The sequence below is a fragment of the Sylvia atricapilla genome, chromosome 11 (genome assembly GCF_009819655.1).
Source record: "Sylvia atricapilla isolate bSylAtr1 chromosome 11, bSylAtr1.pri, whole genome shotgun sequence".
Classification (NCBI taxonomy): domain Eukaryota; kingdom Metazoa; phylum Chordata; class Aves; order Passeriformes; family Sylviidae; genus Sylvia; species Sylvia atricapilla.
Genome location: NC_089150.1, coordinates 18,835,777 through 18,852,289, shown reverse-complemented (window position 1 = coordinate 18,852,289; position 16,513 = coordinate 18,835,777). Strand labels below are relative to the sequence as shown.

General features: G+C 45.4%; 1 protein-coding gene across 4 annotated transcripts in view; it reads left to right on the top strand.

Annotated features, from left to right (window-relative positions):
* Positions 1 to 2,246: 2,246 nt before the first annotated feature.
* Positions 2,247 to 16,513, top strand: part of RAF1 (Raf-1 proto-oncogene, serine/threonine kinase) — a 37,541-nt gene continuing 23,274 nt past the window's right edge. For all 4 annotated transcript variants that reach the window (XM_066326950.1, XM_066326949.1, XM_066326948.1 and 1 more), the window contains exons 1-2: positions 2,247 to 2,320; positions 11,703 to 11,758. The gene's annotated coding sequence lies outside the window, so the exon portion shown is untranslated. The remainder of the gene's footprint in view (positions 2,321 to 11,702; positions 11,759 to 16,513) is intronic.

The window sequence follows — 16,513 nt, the reverse complement described above, 5'->3', positions numbered from 1 at the left end:
TTCTTGCTGCTCATTCTTCTGAGGCTTAGAGGTATTAAAGATACAATTAAGGTTACGTGGTGCCACTTTAAACATTTGATATTTTTGGAGGATCCCCCAGTGATGACTGGGAACACAGGAATATTGCACACAGCAAACGGAATCACCACAAATAAGGAAAGGTTTCCCTTTTCCGTGCTCCTTTCCAGCAGTCAGTGTGAAAACTCTTCTCAACCCTGGGATCATCCCTCCCATTTTGGACTGTGAGGAGGCTGAGATGGCTTTGCCTGTGTGATAAAACCCACTGCAGGAAAGGGAATGAATCCCCTCACAGCTCAGGATAATGGTGCTGTCACAGCCTTAAAGCCCAGTGGTTTTCATTCTCCTCCTAACTGCCCCCCAGGCTGCCTTTTATACAGGTGGGAAACCCTCCAGATGGTGAAAATGTAAGGTCTGATGATGTGCCTGGACAAGGGAAAGTCTCATACCTGGACATTCACACTTTAAACATCTCACCACAAACATAAACCAGATCAGCCTGGGGAAGAATGCTGATAATTTTCGGTTTATTTTGGAAAGTCTGTTCAGTTTTTGTTTCCCTTCTACTTCGGTGCTGTAATGTTGCAGTTTCCCTGTTTGCTTTTCTGTTTCTTTCTTGCAGCTGTTGTCTTTCTTTGCATGTGTTGCATTGTTTAACTCTGAAATCTGGCTTGCTTTCCTCCAGATCTGTGTTTATTTGCTCCATGACTACACTCCGTCACTGTTCCAGTCTTCTTTTGAAAGAAATTTAAAACTTTATGAAAGGTCTTTGTCAAAACCTCCTCTTCTTGAAGTGGTTTTCCCCCTTTTCCCTCTTTCTTTTCAAGCTCCTCATTGTGTTTATATTTTATATTACAGCATTTTAAGATCCTTTTGCATATTTTGCTAAAATCTGTACTACTCCACCATATTACATGGACATGCTTAGTCTAAAGCCATGTGACTATTGTACATATTGTTTGGAGTGTATTTTTGTATTTTGTATTTTTGGAGAGCACCAGGACCTAAGGACTCTCTTATGTTTGGGGATTTTTTTTTTCTTATTTGGTGCTTAGGAGAGGCAGACTCAAAAGTGCTGATTTTTCCTTGTCCTTGCTATGCCTCTCTGAGGTTAATGTGACTTTAGCTGAACTCAGGTTTTGGTTTATATCAGAACTTTCTTCTGAAGAGAAATCCAAAATAAGGCTTAGAATTTTGCTGGAGGCTCTTTTTTAGAGTAACGCTTATTTAATTAACAATTAGTGTAACTTACGTGACTGTAAATGCAAGCGTGTAATGCTCTTTAAAAATAGTTCTGGGAGAAACGTTTTCCTTTGCTCTAGCTACCCTGAGAAGTTGTATTTTGGGGTGATAATCTGTTTACTATTTTGATGTGCCGTTCTGTACATTTTCAGAGCTAAAACAAGTGAGTTCACAGCGAGCAGAGCCCTTTGCTATCCCCGCTTTTCCACGGAGCCTGTGCCGAGTTACACAGGATTGCTGCCTGACAGCTGGTCCCCGTCTCTTCCAGGAAAAGAGCTTGCACGCTATTTTTTAAAATTTATTTATTATTTCTCCCCAGATACCTCTCCCAGCAGCTCACACCCCACCCCTCAGCACGTACCGCCCCTTGGGAATTGCTGCCCGCTCCCTTCAGAGCCGGCCTTTGCTTTGCTCAGGTAGGACAGGGCTCGCTTTGCCCAGGTAAGGCATGGCTGGATCGGCACGGCTCCGGGCTCTGCCCCGCCAGCGCGGCCGCTGCCGTCCGTGTCCACACATCGGGGCTGATTAATTAACGAATTAATTATCAAACTACTGAGGGATTCAACCGCCGGTGCGGGGCGGAGGGAGGCGGCGGGCTCCGGGAGCTGAGGGCGCCGGTGAGGCGGCAGCGCTGCGGTTCCCTGAGGAGAGCCGGCTCCGCCGCCCCAGCGGCGCCCGCTCCAGCCCCCGGCGCGGCGGCAGCGCTCACGCCGCACTCCCAGGCCGGGTGGCGGGCAGGGCCGGAGGCGCAGCGGCGGCGGGGTCCCTTCGGGATCCGCTCCTACCCTCCCTCCTCCCTGAGCCGAGCCCGCGGCGCCTCAGCCGCTCCCAAATGGCGGCGGGGCGGAGCGGCCGATCCGCGGCTCGGCGCTCCCGCGCCAGGCGGGGAGGCGGGAGCGGCCGAGCAGACGGGCGCAGGGACAGCGTCGAGCGCCGAGCGGCCGATGGGCGGGGATAAATGTCTGCCTGGGCGCGGGGCCGCCATTTTCTCTGAGCCGCGGAACGAGAGGCGCCGGGCGGGACCGGGGCGCGGGGGACCCGCCGGGGGCCCGGGACACAGGTACGGGTGGCCGGGGAGGGCCAGGGGCGAGCGGGAGAGCCGTTCCCCGTATTTCCTCTCTTTACAGCGCTCCGTGCCGCGCTGGCGCCGCTCCGGGCTCGGCCCCGGGCGCGCTGACCCGGCCGCCGCCTCGGCCGCTCGGCCCCGGCGGACACTGGGGAAGGAAGAGGAAAACCGGGTGGGTTCGGGCCCGCGGAACTTCGCGGCCGGATTGCCCGGGCTGGGCCGGAGGGGTGGGTGCCGAGAGGGCCGGGGCGGGGCGAGGGTGCCCGAGGGTCGGGGGAGCGGGGCTGGGTCGTGGCCGCCGCCTGTCAGCGCTAGCGCGGAGCCGCGCGGGTGGGCCCGCAGCGCCCGGGGTGAGCATCCCGGAGCCGTGCCCTGAGCCGGGAGACTGAGAACGGGCATCCCGGAGCCGTGCCCTGAGCAGGGAGAGTGAGAGCGGGCATCCCGGAGCCGTGCCCTGAGCAGGGAGCGTGAGAGCGGGCATCCCGCAGCCCCGGAGCCGTGCCCTGAGCCGGGAGACTGAGAGCGGGCATCCCGCAGCCCCGGAGCCGTGCCCTGAGCAGGGAGAGTGAGAGCGGGCATCCCGGAGCCGTGCCCTGAGCAGGGAGCGTGAGAGCGGGCATCCCGCAGCCCCGGAGCCGTGCCCTGAGCCGGGAGACTGAGAGCGGGCATCCCGCAGCCCCGGAGCCGTGCCCTGAGCAGGGAAGGATGAGCAGTGGGATGAACATCCCGCACAGCTGGAGCTGTGCCCTGTGCAGGGGAGAATCAGCAGTGGGATGAGCATCCCGCAGCCCTGGAGCCGTGCCCTGTGTAGGGTTAGAATGAAGAGCGGGCATCCCGCAGCCCTGGAGCCGTGCCCTGTCCAGGAGAAGATCAGCAGTGGGATGAGCATCCCGCACAGCTGGAGCTGTGCCGTGCCCACAGCTGGGGCTGCGCTGGCCCGCTCTCCTCGGGTCCCCGTTGTGATGCTGTAGCTTTGTCCCTCCTGCGCTTCCACCTGACCCTCCTGTTACTGTGATCCATAGTCTGCTCAACTGGGAGGAGAAAACGCCTTTAGGTGTATCGGCACAAGTGAATTCTTTCTGCTCGGCCATTCTTCGGTTGGAATTGCTTTCTTGATTAGTTTTTGCAACTTAAAATCCGCTAGGCATTTGCTAAGAGGAGTAAGATTGTTCGGTGTCCTGGTCCCTTGCGAGCTGTTCAGCCTTGCCGTGTAGCAGTGGTGCTGGTGCAGAGCCTGGGCTGTAGCCCTGTCCTGTTTCCTGCTTCTCTTTATCTCCAGCCTGACTATACACACCAGTAACCTGCCTGTCCCACTGCTGTCCCTTGTTCATCTCGCCTGTGACAGGTCAAATGACTTGTGTAGAATTGTTTCCTTCTTAGCCTGGAGGTGACATCCATAAATGCAGGACTTTGGCTGGGCCAGTGAGACTGCAGAACCAGTTGCAGTGGGATTTGTTCCAGCTGCAGGTTGTTGGTGTGCAGAACCAGAAGGCTCTCAAGTGGTGTAAAACTCAAAATCCTTCCAAAACTGAAGCCAGCTTAAAATATGAAGATGATTTATTTTTATTTTATGTTTTTTATTTTAATGGTTCTGAAAAACTCAGCTCTAGCTATTGCCTGAAGGATCACTGCATTGTGCCAAACTGGAAGATCACTGGAATGGGCATGCTTATTCTTCAGGATGTGTCTGCAGTGTCAGTGCAGAAGGAGAGACTGAGGTGATGAATGTGAGAGTTAATTCCAGGCAAATCACTTAAATCTCTTCTGGGGACACCCACTCAGAATGGAAGTGGCTTTAGTTTGGTTTGTCTTAATGAGAGTTTTCTGCAGGCAAACCCTGAGGCTGCAATTAATCATGAAAGATGTAGGGATCTCTGTGTGTGCTCATGAGATGAATATGGTGACTGATTAATGTAGTAAGCAATTTAATCTTAGATTATTAAGTCAGAAGTGAAGTAGCATCGTTGGGCTGGGGCAGTGATGCTTTCAGAGACCTGGAATATGGTTTTACATATGGATTGTTACTATTAATATCTTCAGGAGTGGACAGCTTATTGTGCAACACTGCTGATTAACCTGCTTCGAAGGAAAAGCTGGAAGTGGCAGAAAAAAATGCCTACTTTTTTTTCCAAAGCAGATCTAAACCTTTTTTTTCAGTCTAATTCCTTTTCCATTTTTTATTCTTAACTGACCGTGCATTCTGTTCAAATTACATATGAAGTCACTGCTGTCTCAGGGCCTGAACTTACTACATCTTATTAAAATAACTCATTTTCTAAACCACAGACATGACCCACGGAAATCATTGGTCAGCACTTCTTGGTACGCTACATCAGCAGTAATTTCTTCTGGGACATCTACTCCCCTCCTCCCCCCAGATTATTTATGTGCCTCTTTGCACTGTTGGAAAACCAGGAGTTGAGAAGAAAAACCAAGTTTTCCTTGTTGGAAAACATGAAATTCAGAGCTGTTGGTTTCCAGGCTCTTGTAGGAGATGGGAACCAAAAGCTGTGAGGTTGAGTTGTTTTATATCAAGGAGTCTACAGTCAAGATTTCAGTGCAGGAGTTGAATTGCTGTTCTGGATACAGGATGTTTAAATTGTTTTTACATTGCTAATTAAGTTCGTACAGCAAATGAGCTTGGAGAGTTGAGTGCGGGTTGATATTTGGGTGTCTCCGTGCACAGGGTGTGCTGCCGGAGCCGTTCCCTTGGGCACACCTTGGTCACACCTGCAGCCCCTGTGCTGCTGCTGTGCTTCAGCTCCCGCAGGAGTTCTCCTGCTGCCCTTCCCGCGTGTGCCGGTTCTGTCCTGTCTCCCTGGGCAGGAGGGAGGGCTTGCCCTGCACTGGGGCTCCTGGTGGGATGCCCTGGCTGCTGGAGAGCAAGGAATTCCCCCACACTTCGCCTTCCTATTTCTGTATCCTGTGGGAATGCCCTGTTCTTTGTGCCTCTGCCTGGCTTTAAGAATGAGAAATTCCCGAGAATTGCTGGAGGAGGGGCAGGACAGTCGGGTGCCACTGTAACCTACCACCAGTGGAACGGGGATAACGGGATTTGTGCTGCCCCATTTCCAAAACTTCCATGGCAATTCAGGAAACAAATGAGTGTTTGGCCGCTGTGTGCAAATGACTGACTGAAAAGGATGGTTGTGTTGTAAGAAATAAGTTCGTGGACCATCTTCTAAATTAAAAGCACAGAAATCTAAAGAGTGTTTAATGAAAAATAGTGTTTGGTCTTCTGTTTATAACAAAACCATCAAATTGTGGTAGTTACAGTAATCTTTATTTGGGGAAGCAACAAAAGCCATCAAAACGAGATGAAAACTTGTGATTCACCAAATTTCAAGCACTGTGATTGAAGCGTGATTTCAGTAAGTTTCACATGAGTTGAATTTGGAAACAGACATGTTGACATCTACATTGTACCGCGTTTGATTGATTTTGTGTAATTGCTTATGCAATACCCTTTGGTGTTTTCTGGTAGGAAATACATCCAGTGTATACTGAATAAAGTTGTGGAAACATTTGGTCAGCTCTACAAGTTACTTGAAAAAGGAGTTGATGTAACAGCAGGGACTTGGCTAAAAATTCTGACTTTATGACAAATTAACAAGGTATTTTAGCAATGAGCATGCATTAGCTCATGGCTTTTGAGAGAGCATGAAGTGGATATACACTTTATTCTGTACGGGTAACCACGTTTAATGATGATGTTACTTTTTTCCTGAAAAGAAAGTCTCTTTTGGCCCAAGTTCTGTGAAGAATTCTCCCAGCTCTCTGCCGGCTCTTGCTGCGTGCGCTGTTTTTCTGTAAACAACACTTCTGCTTTGAAAAGCAGCTGGCGCACGTTTATTCCTTTAGTGACTTGAATATTGTGTTTGTACTATAAATGTCATCTGTTTTACACAAAGTTGATTTTATTGCAGCACTGTGTACTGACCTTTTACAGTTTAATAGAATATGGTCATCCTGTGTACTGAAATGCTGCAGTGCACGCAGCAGACGAGGATAAACAAAGCGCTGGTCTGGAGTCATTTTGTAAATGAGACAAGCATTTTCCAAGCTCGGAATTAGAGCTGATAATCAATAAATAGCACGTTTACCTCAGTAGCCTGCTGCCCGGCTTTGAAGCGATGTGGTCCGTGTGATGGCATGGGAGATTTTAGCAGCAGAGCTCGGGGTCTGTGTGGCACTGCGGGGTTTGTTTGCAGGTGCAGGCGTGGCAGGTTTCTCCTGTGCCGCTCCCGGCAGCGGCAGCCCAGTTAAAGCAGAGCAGTTTCTCTGCAGGCAGCAGAGCTGGAGGATTGCCTTGCACATCATCTGTGACCGTGGTGAGGAGCAGACGCCTGTGCCGTGTGTGCCGGGCACTGTGGGGACATCTGCCCACGGGACCCGCGTCTCCTGCTCCCTGGGCCTCCTTTGTCTCTGATTGCTGTGTGCTGCTCTTCAGCTCGGCTTGAGCTCCGCTTTTGTAGCTGCCATCGGTTGTCCCCCGGAGCGCCGCAGTTGTGAGGAGCAGCTGACAGACACGAGGGCGTTCATTAATTAATTAACGGGCCATTCCCATGGCCACACGTAGTATCGGCGCTGCACTGGAGCCGTGGGGGTATTTTTAGTTGGCAGGCACAGGGAGGTTGTTGCTTCCCTGACTCGCAGCTGGGTGTGGCGTGGGGTTAACCAGATTAATTAAAGCTGGCTCCCAGGTTCGGCCTTTAAGGAACGGCTCTGAGCCCCCATTAATGTCTTACATAAACTTTATCACCGTGGAACGAGCCGGAGTTCTGACGGGGGGGGTTTTGGGATTGCCAGGAGACAGATGCAGGATAGTGCAGAACTGGGAGAAAGATGTCTCTAATGCTTTCGTAGGGGAAAATGTTTAAGGTATATATTGAAATATTTTAACACGTGACCGATTTTCCTTTTTCTGTCATGCCTTTTAGTTTGCTGCCAGTGTATGTCCCTGTCATCTCTACCAGTAATTTGTTTGTGCTGGCTTTTGCATCTTTGTCTTTCTTGTTCTCAGCCATTTAACAGTGTTTGCTCAAGGTCTGCTCATATTTGCAGTATTTTATAGTGGTTTTTCAGTCTGTTAGCACACCACAAAAGGGACTGCTCTCTTTACTCACTACCTATGGTAGAGATGACTAAATTATCATTCTTTTTTCTTTATTCAGATTTTCTTTGAGTATAAGAAACGTGAGATTTTACGTAGGACTTTTTGGTGAGACTGAAGGAGCATGATGAGGCAGGTGAAGATGCCTTTACTCCCTTTTGTTTGCATGGAATTGTTGCAGAAATGTAGGAACACAGAGGGAGAATCCTGCAAAGCAGAGCAGGTATAGGGGGGAACATTACACTGGGAAGAAAAAATACCGTTAATCATACGTCAGGGTTTTTTTAATGCTTCATTTATTGCCACCCCAAAAAATGCTATTTATATTGTTTCCAAATCATTACCATAGAAAATACACTATTAAAAGTTTCTTGTAAAAGAGAAAGTGGAGTGGATTTTAATTCCACTTAATGTGGAGGTAGGAGTGCCTGTAATTACCTGTGCAGCTTTCCCTTGGAAAGGTGTATTTTGATACATGGGAACTGGAGATTGCTGAAACTTTGCTTTAGAAAATTCATTCTAAAGTTTCTCTGAAAGTCGTATTTTTGGCACAGGATGTGGCTTCACCTTCACAGTCAGGAAGACCTTTTTTTTTTTTTTTTTTTTTCAATTCCTGAAGTTCAGAGCTTATCTATTAATTGTTAATTCCAAGACTACTGTTGGGTTAGTATTCTCCTTATTTTGATGATTTCTGATAGAAATTGAATTCCTTCAGATCTTACCTTTACATAGCCCCATTAAAATATTATTTCAGTTCTTGTCTATTTCTGCTGTGATGTGTTTGGGGTTTTTATTGGTGAAACTTGTGTTATAAAATTCATGCATTGAAAGTGTCTAAACTCTCTTTACTCCTGAATTTGCATGAGACTGATGCTTAGTTTTTAAAATAAACACACAGTACAGGGGCCACTGTGTGCAAATAACCAACATCTCTGATTATCCCAGGACTTGCAGCTTGAAGGAGAGGTAAACGTGTTGATGATCAGTCAGTTTTTCTTAGATTGAGGCAGAAAAGTGTGAGAGCAGCACCTATGCCAGCTCAGTGATCCCTGCTTTTCCTGAGCTTGCTTTTCCCTCCCCATCTGCCTCCAATGGCTTTGGGAAGCTGTGTCCAATCAATCCCCATCTGGAGGATGAGCAGGCAGGAACCTGTTTGTGGTGGTGAGATGGGAGGGGGCAGGTTTCCCTGGTGCCTAATTAGAAAGGTAAGCACTTTTGGTCACCTGCAAGTCAGGCTGCTGGCTATGGAGCAGAGTCTCTTCTGGTAAAACAACATTTCTGCCTTTGTTTGATCACTGGGCTCGCAGGTTGAATGCTCAGGTTGGGATGGTTGTTATCTTTATGTGGAAAAAAACCCCCAACATTTGGAGAGTTCAGTGCTGGGGAGGGGTTGTTCCAGGCTGCTTTTCCTGCAGAAATGAGATGAAAGGACTTCTTCAGAGGATGGGTCGTGTGCTTGGCAGAGAACGGAGTAAATTAAGGAGCTTCCAGTGTTCTGCAGCCAAAAGGAGCAGCAAAGTGTGCAAGCCTCTAATTTTGTGCTGACATTTGACAAGAAATAGGCTGAATTGAGAGTGACATCATCCCTGTGTGCTAAAGGCTTTGGAGCAGGTAGAAAGCTCAGCCAGGCCATACCAGTGCTGCAGCAGAGCCTCAGGGTCACAGTGATGCAGGGGATTGATTTCAGCTCACAAACAGGGCACAGCTCAATCTTGCATTTCTGCAGCCTTTTAAGTTGCCTGTGTAAGTCACTCCCTGGCAGTGGTGAGGTTATAAAAAGAGAGCCAGCTGATGTTGCAATGCAAGCACTGCCCCTGTAGTGGAAAGACTGTCCTTTGGCATGATCACTGCTGCTATTTTTACCTATTCCAGTAAGATCTGCCCTTGTGATGTTGGACTACAGGACAGTACCTGGAAGGATTTTCTGTCACAAAGTGCTGTATGCACTGAAGAAAACGTTCAGTGAAATTGGGCAGATTGACGTTAAAATTGAAAACTGAAAAATAGTTAAAACTTACACTGAAAAATAGTTTTTCTTCTGTCAGCGCAGATAATCATGTAGCTATGACTGCAAAAGATTCTTTCACTCTTGTTTGTGTATTTTATGCCTGACAAGAGTTTTTCTTTTTTTAAATTTTAGGTTCCTTTGTATATTGATTATTTTGTCTTTCTCAGTTTCTCATGTGGAGACTTCAAATAGGCAGTGGGAGTTTTTGAAGATGGAGGTTAACAGTGTAGCTCCCTCATAAGTAGAGTATGAGGTTTTGTCCTAATTTCTAAAAGACCAGGCTGATGCTGACTAAACATTATTTTGTATTGCTGCACACTATAATAAATTATTTTTTTTTCTGGGAGTAAATGATCGGCACTGCCAGTGACAAAACGCTGGATCTACCCAAATATTTGTAGTGGAAACTGGAGCAAAAAGCAGAAATGCCCTGACAGTGAGGCAAGGGGGTTCAGTGGCACAAGTGTCACAACCGATGTGTGACTGCTGAAATGTCTGACATTTGTCATTACCTTATCTCAAATACAAGGTGTTTTCTAAAAACCATCACTAGAACATCTGTCTTTCACTAGTGATTGACAACACTGAAACCCAAACCGCAGCCTTTTGTCCTGGCTCTTTGTGCATTTTAGGAGCAGATCTGGGGCAGAATCTTCCCAAAGCCGTGGTTTGACACTGAGGTGTCGTGAGTGATGAATTTGTGTGAATTGAGCATTCCCTTTACAGGCCCCCGCAGGCCTTGCTCCTTCTCCTGCTCCTCAGAGCACCTCAGGTGAAAATCCTGCAAGCAGGAAACTTCCTCCAGGACAGGGATTTTCTTCTCCTCCTGCTCTGCCATTGGCTTAGGTGACCAGTTCTGCTCAGGTTTAATTGAATCTCACATCTGTAGTAACAGTTGGCCTTTTGGGCAACTCTTTCATTTCTTAAACCCTCCTTGTTGCCAGTTCTGTTAGCAGATGTTCTTGCTGATTTTTTTGTCTTGTGTCTCTTTATCTGGCAAGAAAAGTAAGTAATTTTTCCTGCCTTACAACTATTGCTTTGGTGGCAGATAGAAATACTGCACCTGCTTTCTTCAGCCTATCCCACTTGTTTTATGCTGTGCTGTCTCTTCTTGATGTATACATGAGATTCCTTTTTCTTCTTGCTGATTTTACTGTAGAAATGCTTTGGGTTTTCGTTCTGTAAGTGCAATTTCCCCATCAGTTCTCTCTCCTTTTTTCATGTAACATTATCCATCTTAGTGACTCATTGTCGTCGCTTGTATTTGGTTATAACTAAAGATCTCCCCTTTTCCTCTGGTGTGAGAAAACCAGAATTCCTCCCTTCTCCCCAGTCACTCTGCTTATCTTTTTCCATGATGGAAAGCATATTTACAGTATTTTATATGCCACATTCCTTAAGGTTAGTTGGAGACAGGTGTGCCAGGTGTAAGCAGGGTGAATTCACAGTTCAGACTGTCAGCAGGTTTTGCTTTTTCGATGACTGAAAACGACTCAAGGTGGAGGTCTGAAGCATTCATCTGGTTTCTCATTAATCTTTGAAAATCTGCTGTCTTGATAAAATCCCTGCAGCTTTTTTTTTATTTATTCATTTTAATTTTTTCCTCACCTGCTCTGTCCAGACGAGACAAGCAAACCTGTAACCAAAAGTGAGCTGGCAATATCAGATCTCTTCTTGATTTTTTTTTCATGCATTTCTTATAAAGACATGAGGAAGCTGAGACTTCTTAGTGTGGAGAAGAGAACGATTTGTGGAGGATGAGCCCATCAGGATCTCTTCAGCTCTGTAGGAATTCTTCCTCTCACACTTGGTGCTTTTATGCAAGATACAAAGAGCCTTCAAGAGCCTTGGCTGCTTGTTACTGTTTGTTTTGTCTGCAAGACTTGTCAACATTTGTGAGTCAGCAAGGTGTTTGAGTGAGGAACTGAGGTGTAAGAAGGGAGTATTCAACTCCTATTTAATTCTTATTTCAGTGAGTTTTTAGAAAAATCTCGTAAAACATTTTTTCTGGATTTTTGGAGTAAGGATGAGATGCCGTGGAGCTGGGTAACTCTGGTTGTCATGCACTCTGTCTCCTTACACTGAAATGCTGCACCAAATAATGAAAGGTTGGAAGACCCTGAAAACTCAAAGTAGAAGGATGATAATTTATCACTGATGTGCTTTTTTTTTTTCCCCCCTATTTATTTGGTATAGTGCATTTATATGTTTGTCTATTAAAATATAAATATCCTCTGTTTTTTTGTCTTCCACAGATGATGTGCTTCATCCTTTTGTCATAGGACTTCATTTGCTGAAAGGAAAACTAAAGGTATAAAGAACTTTCTCTTGTTCTCTTTGCCTTCCTCCTTCTCCTGCCCCATTCTTCCTTTGGAGATGCCTGGAGCTTTCCTTCAGGCAGGGAAACTCAGCTCAGCCCAGCTCTTGCACTGCTGCTAAAATTCACTTTTTGTTTTTTGTAAAATGCCCCTAAATTGATATGGAACTTGAGTTGTTACAGGATTTGCTTTATCAGAAGTCTGTATTTAACTAAAGCTCTTACCTGAGTCAGTCTCCCTGGGTATTTACTTTGCAGGGGAAGAGCCCTTCCTCAGTTTAGGACGTCAGCTCTTGATACTTGCCTGTCTTCTCCGTGCAGCATTTGCCTTTGCACACAACTGCAGCTCTGTTGGGAATAATCCAGAGCTGACATAAATCGTGTCTGTGACTTTATCTTCAGATTCTATCTCTGAAACAAAAGGCTGCTATGGCACTGGGCTAAATACATAAAAACTCACCCAAGCCAGAACTGTAAGTTTGTGAGTGTATTTAATAAGGTAATGTTCAAATGGAACATACTTTCTTTTGGAGGCTTTCAGGACAGTAAATGTTTGACATAGTCTTAAGTGTTTTTTTTGTTGTATACAGTCTTAAATTTTTATGTACATTCCGTTTTTATTTGCCATTTAGTTCAGGTTTCTTAGCAAATACAGGGGCATACAAACCAAGGAAATAAAGCTGTTACAGCTGTCCAGGTGTTATGTTGTGGAAGGATATATCCAGCTGTTCCCAGGTGCCTTTGGTTCTAAAGCACAAGGGAGAATGCTTTGTTTTATCTCCTCCAGAAGCTCTCTGAAGGCTGTTTCCAGGCTGGTGTCGCTGTGCCTGCCCTCTGCCCGTCTGGACCGTGTTTCCAAGCTCTTGGAATCACATCATTGACCTCCACGTGGCACTGCAGGCCTGGCCCAGAGCCCACAGTTCATCGAATCACTTCATTGGCTGCTGCAGGCTGCCCTGAGTGAAGGCAGGGGAGGAACACCTGGCTCTGGGGCACTGCAGCCTGTCGGGGTGTGCAGATAATTCAGCCTTGCCTGCTGCTTTGCAGTGCTCTTTAACACTCTGTACAGCTTCTTCAGTAATCCTCAGGCTGTTCCTTCTTCTCCCAAAGCTCTCAGTCTGGGCTGTTCTCAGTGCTGCTGCATTTCCTACACACCGAGGGAGGACAGAGCCAGGCATTCTTTGTGCTGAGCTCCTCAGTCACTTTTTTGTTTCATCCTTGAGAACTCGTGTGGGAAGGGCATGTGGTGGATTGCTGACATTTGAGTGACTTTTTTTCATCCTTGCTGTAAAGTGGATGAGTTCCAGGCAACTGCAAACACAGTTTGGGGCTTTCAGGCTGGGAACAATTGGGGCATGGGCAAGTGCAGAATGCAAACAGGCACATGGCTGGGAAGGTATGTGCACTTGATTGAGAGATTTGTAGGAAAAAAAGCCTTGTCCAGAGTGTTTTGACCATGTGAAGAAAGACAAAACACTTGTAGTCCTACGTCTGTCTGCAGTGCAAGGCCCACGTTAAAGAGCTCTCTCTGTAAATCTCCCTTTGGAGGATTCTCCTGAAAAGAATTTACCATTGTGGCACAGAAACAAGAAGTCTTGAGTGGCAGGACTGTCATGTGATGTGATTCTGATACAGTCAGCTATAAAAAGCAGTGTTCAGTGCTTTTTGTTTCTAGTAATGAATTGGAGTTCATTGAATTAAAAAAAGGAGCATGTCTTAAATATCACCTCAGCTTTAATAGTTTTCTAGATGTTAAGAGCACGTTAGATTAAAAAAAAATGAAATATTATACTAAAGAAAAATGGAAGTTTTATTACATGGCAGATTTCAGGTGCTTTGTAAGCAAAACTTGTACAAAATGTATGAGCACTTTCCTTGCTTGCTTTTCCCTTTCCTGCTGTTTCAATAGGAATTCCATAAAGTTGTTTGTGAATCTATATAAACTCTGTAGCTGTACTTAAATCCAATTTAAAAACCCTCTGACTGATTAGAAATACCTGCTGCATTTTTCTTATTACCTGGGATTGGTTTTTTGCTTTGGGAAAGGCAAAGCTTTGGATTCTGTATCCCTCTTTTAGATGCAGGGTGTTCAGTACTCCCGTTTCTCTAATGTAGGAATTGTGGTTTTGTAGGGAAACTCAGAGCTCCACATTTGAATTTCCTAGAAATATCACGTGGAAAGAAATGGGTGTGATCTGTGTGGAAAGGACAAACCAAACAGAAGAATTGGCTGGGAAAAGTCGCCTGGAGCTGTTACAGCCAACAGAGAGCAGGCACAGGGTGGCCAAAGGTGCAGATTGCTTTGGTGACAAATCCCTGCTAAGCAGAGCCCAAAGTACAGCCTGCTGCAGCCAGGGAGTCTGACTTGGTTTGTCCTTACTAGCCAGGGCTCTAATCTGACAGCAGCTTTTAAATACAAAAAGATAATAACCTTGCAAATGGCTAAGTCTGAAAGCAGATCGAGAATTGTATTGCTTATGTTCTCCTTACTGTAAGGCCCACTTGTTGGAGAAGCAATTTTATTTTTTTCCCTGAAGGCTGAAGTAGTGATCAAAATCAGAATACTGCTGATAAATAAAGAAAAAGAGAAGAAAAGATTCTTCCAAGTTCAGAGCAACAGAGGCAGAAATTTTGCATGTTTCAGTTGTTTTTTGTTCTGTTTGGTTTTTTTTCCTGAACACTGACATTTCCTTCTGTTAATTTTTAATTTTCGTCAGTTGTCTTAGGGGGGAGTTTGGTTTTTGGCATTGATCTCTTCAAATGAAGGACACATGAAGGAAAAGCACCAACCTTGTAGATGTGAGAGGGATCTATCTGTCTGGGTTGTTACACTGATCCAAATTCATGCCCTACATTCATATTTCCACTGATCACAGCTTTATTTGTTAATATAGGAATGGGTCCATATTTATCCTCTACTGCTCTGGAAAGCTACTTTTAAAAAATATTGCTATAGATGATTTGTCTGGTTTGAATTTCTGGCTTTCCCCCAGAGAATTGGTCACCCAAGCAATATTAGATCAATTAATTACTGTGTGGGAGAAGAAAAGGCCATAGTTAAATGGATCAGTGATCTTTTTCTGTCAGAGAGGAAAACTTTGCTTCTAAGCAGCTTTTCAAGCTTATAATGACTGACAGAAGTCTTCAGTTTGAAATGGATTCTGAACTTTGTTCTGTGTTGTTCTGTCTTTGTGGGTGTATTCCATGAAACACAAAATTCCATGAATTTGTGTGGATAAAAATGGCAGCATGTGTGTGTTGGCAGGGAGAACTGCTTTGACGTGTTTTAAAAAGTTTTGGGGGGTTGTTCCAGAAAAAAGAAAGGAGAAAGTACCTAGTCGGTGGAGTGAGAGTTCAGTTTTGTAACGTGAGCTTTCAGCCTAATTCAGTACCTAATTCAGTTTTGGCATTCCTTACAGAGGGAGACTGAAATTTTTCACAGTTCAACCCAGCAATTTGTCCTGCTCATGGAAAAAAAAAAATCAGAGTAACTTCCAATACCTTTAGAACTGGAATGAATGCTGTGAATGTATTGACTGTATATGAGTGACTGATCTCCAGGAATTTGTTCCTGTCAGATGTGCACATTCCAGAGCTGTTCTGTGCTTTTGGTTTAATACTTGTTCCAGTGCTTCATTAGCAGGATGTGTAATGTGTGCAAAAAGCACTAATGAAAAGTGCAGTCTTGGTCACAGTGTGCAGAGTTCCTGGGGGACTGGCAGCAGTAAATGGCATTATTTTTCTGCTTAGGCTGAACATTTAAAATGAAAGCAATCAGTATCAGTTTCCCAGCAGTCCTGGATCTACAAGGGGACTGATGTACTTTAATATCTTAAGATATTCTTTGAATGCTCCTGTTGCTGTTTGTCAGTTGGAGAAAGGCTGCTTGAAGTCATTTTCATGAAAGTGATGAGCTGCAGGAAGAAAAGATTTAAAGAAAATTTTTAGAAATACACATGAAAACAACCAGCTGGCAGTGGATTATTTGAGCATGGCATAAACATAAATCCAGTGTCTGGTAATGATTATGTTTCAGCAATATGTTTGTAATTAATTTAAAGAGAGAAAAGCTAGTTTTTCTAGAAGAGACAAACGTAAGAAGAATATAGTTACAAATGCATCATTGTAAAATCTTTCCTCCTTTATTTTGAATTCAATTTCTCGTTAGAACAGAGTTTCAAACATCTTTTCACTTGAATGAATTGGTGTGGATGTTGGGGGAGCTGGAATAAATGAGAGTAGCAAATAAAAAATGCCTTTAATCGATTATTGCTTGGAGCAAAATACCCAGAGGGAATAAAATCGCTGCCAGGGTACAGGACACTAGAGGGTGGGCTGTGTTCTGCACATGAATTACCTGTTAAGGTGATCTCCAACCTGTGCTTTTTTCCTGCTGTTGTGCCGGTTCAGGGTTCTCTGAAGGAGCCAGAAATGGTTTGTGTGGTGTGCAATATTCGGTTGTGTCGTTAAATGTTACTTTCTGTCAGCTCTAAGCTCTCAGTTAGGTGCCACATTAATTCTCTCATACCTGTGCATGCAGTGAGCTGCTGGAGTTCCAGGGGGGTGGTTTTATATATATTTGTATAAATTCGAAGCCAACTTTGCGCTGGAGAACAGGAGAAAGGTGTAAGTTACTCAGAAATCACCTCCTAAGCAGCAGCTTTTCTGGCTGGCTGTTTTCCACAATAATAATCTGGACTAAGGCTTCAGAGGTGAACATGGCTATCCATGCTGTGCCAGAACTTGTGT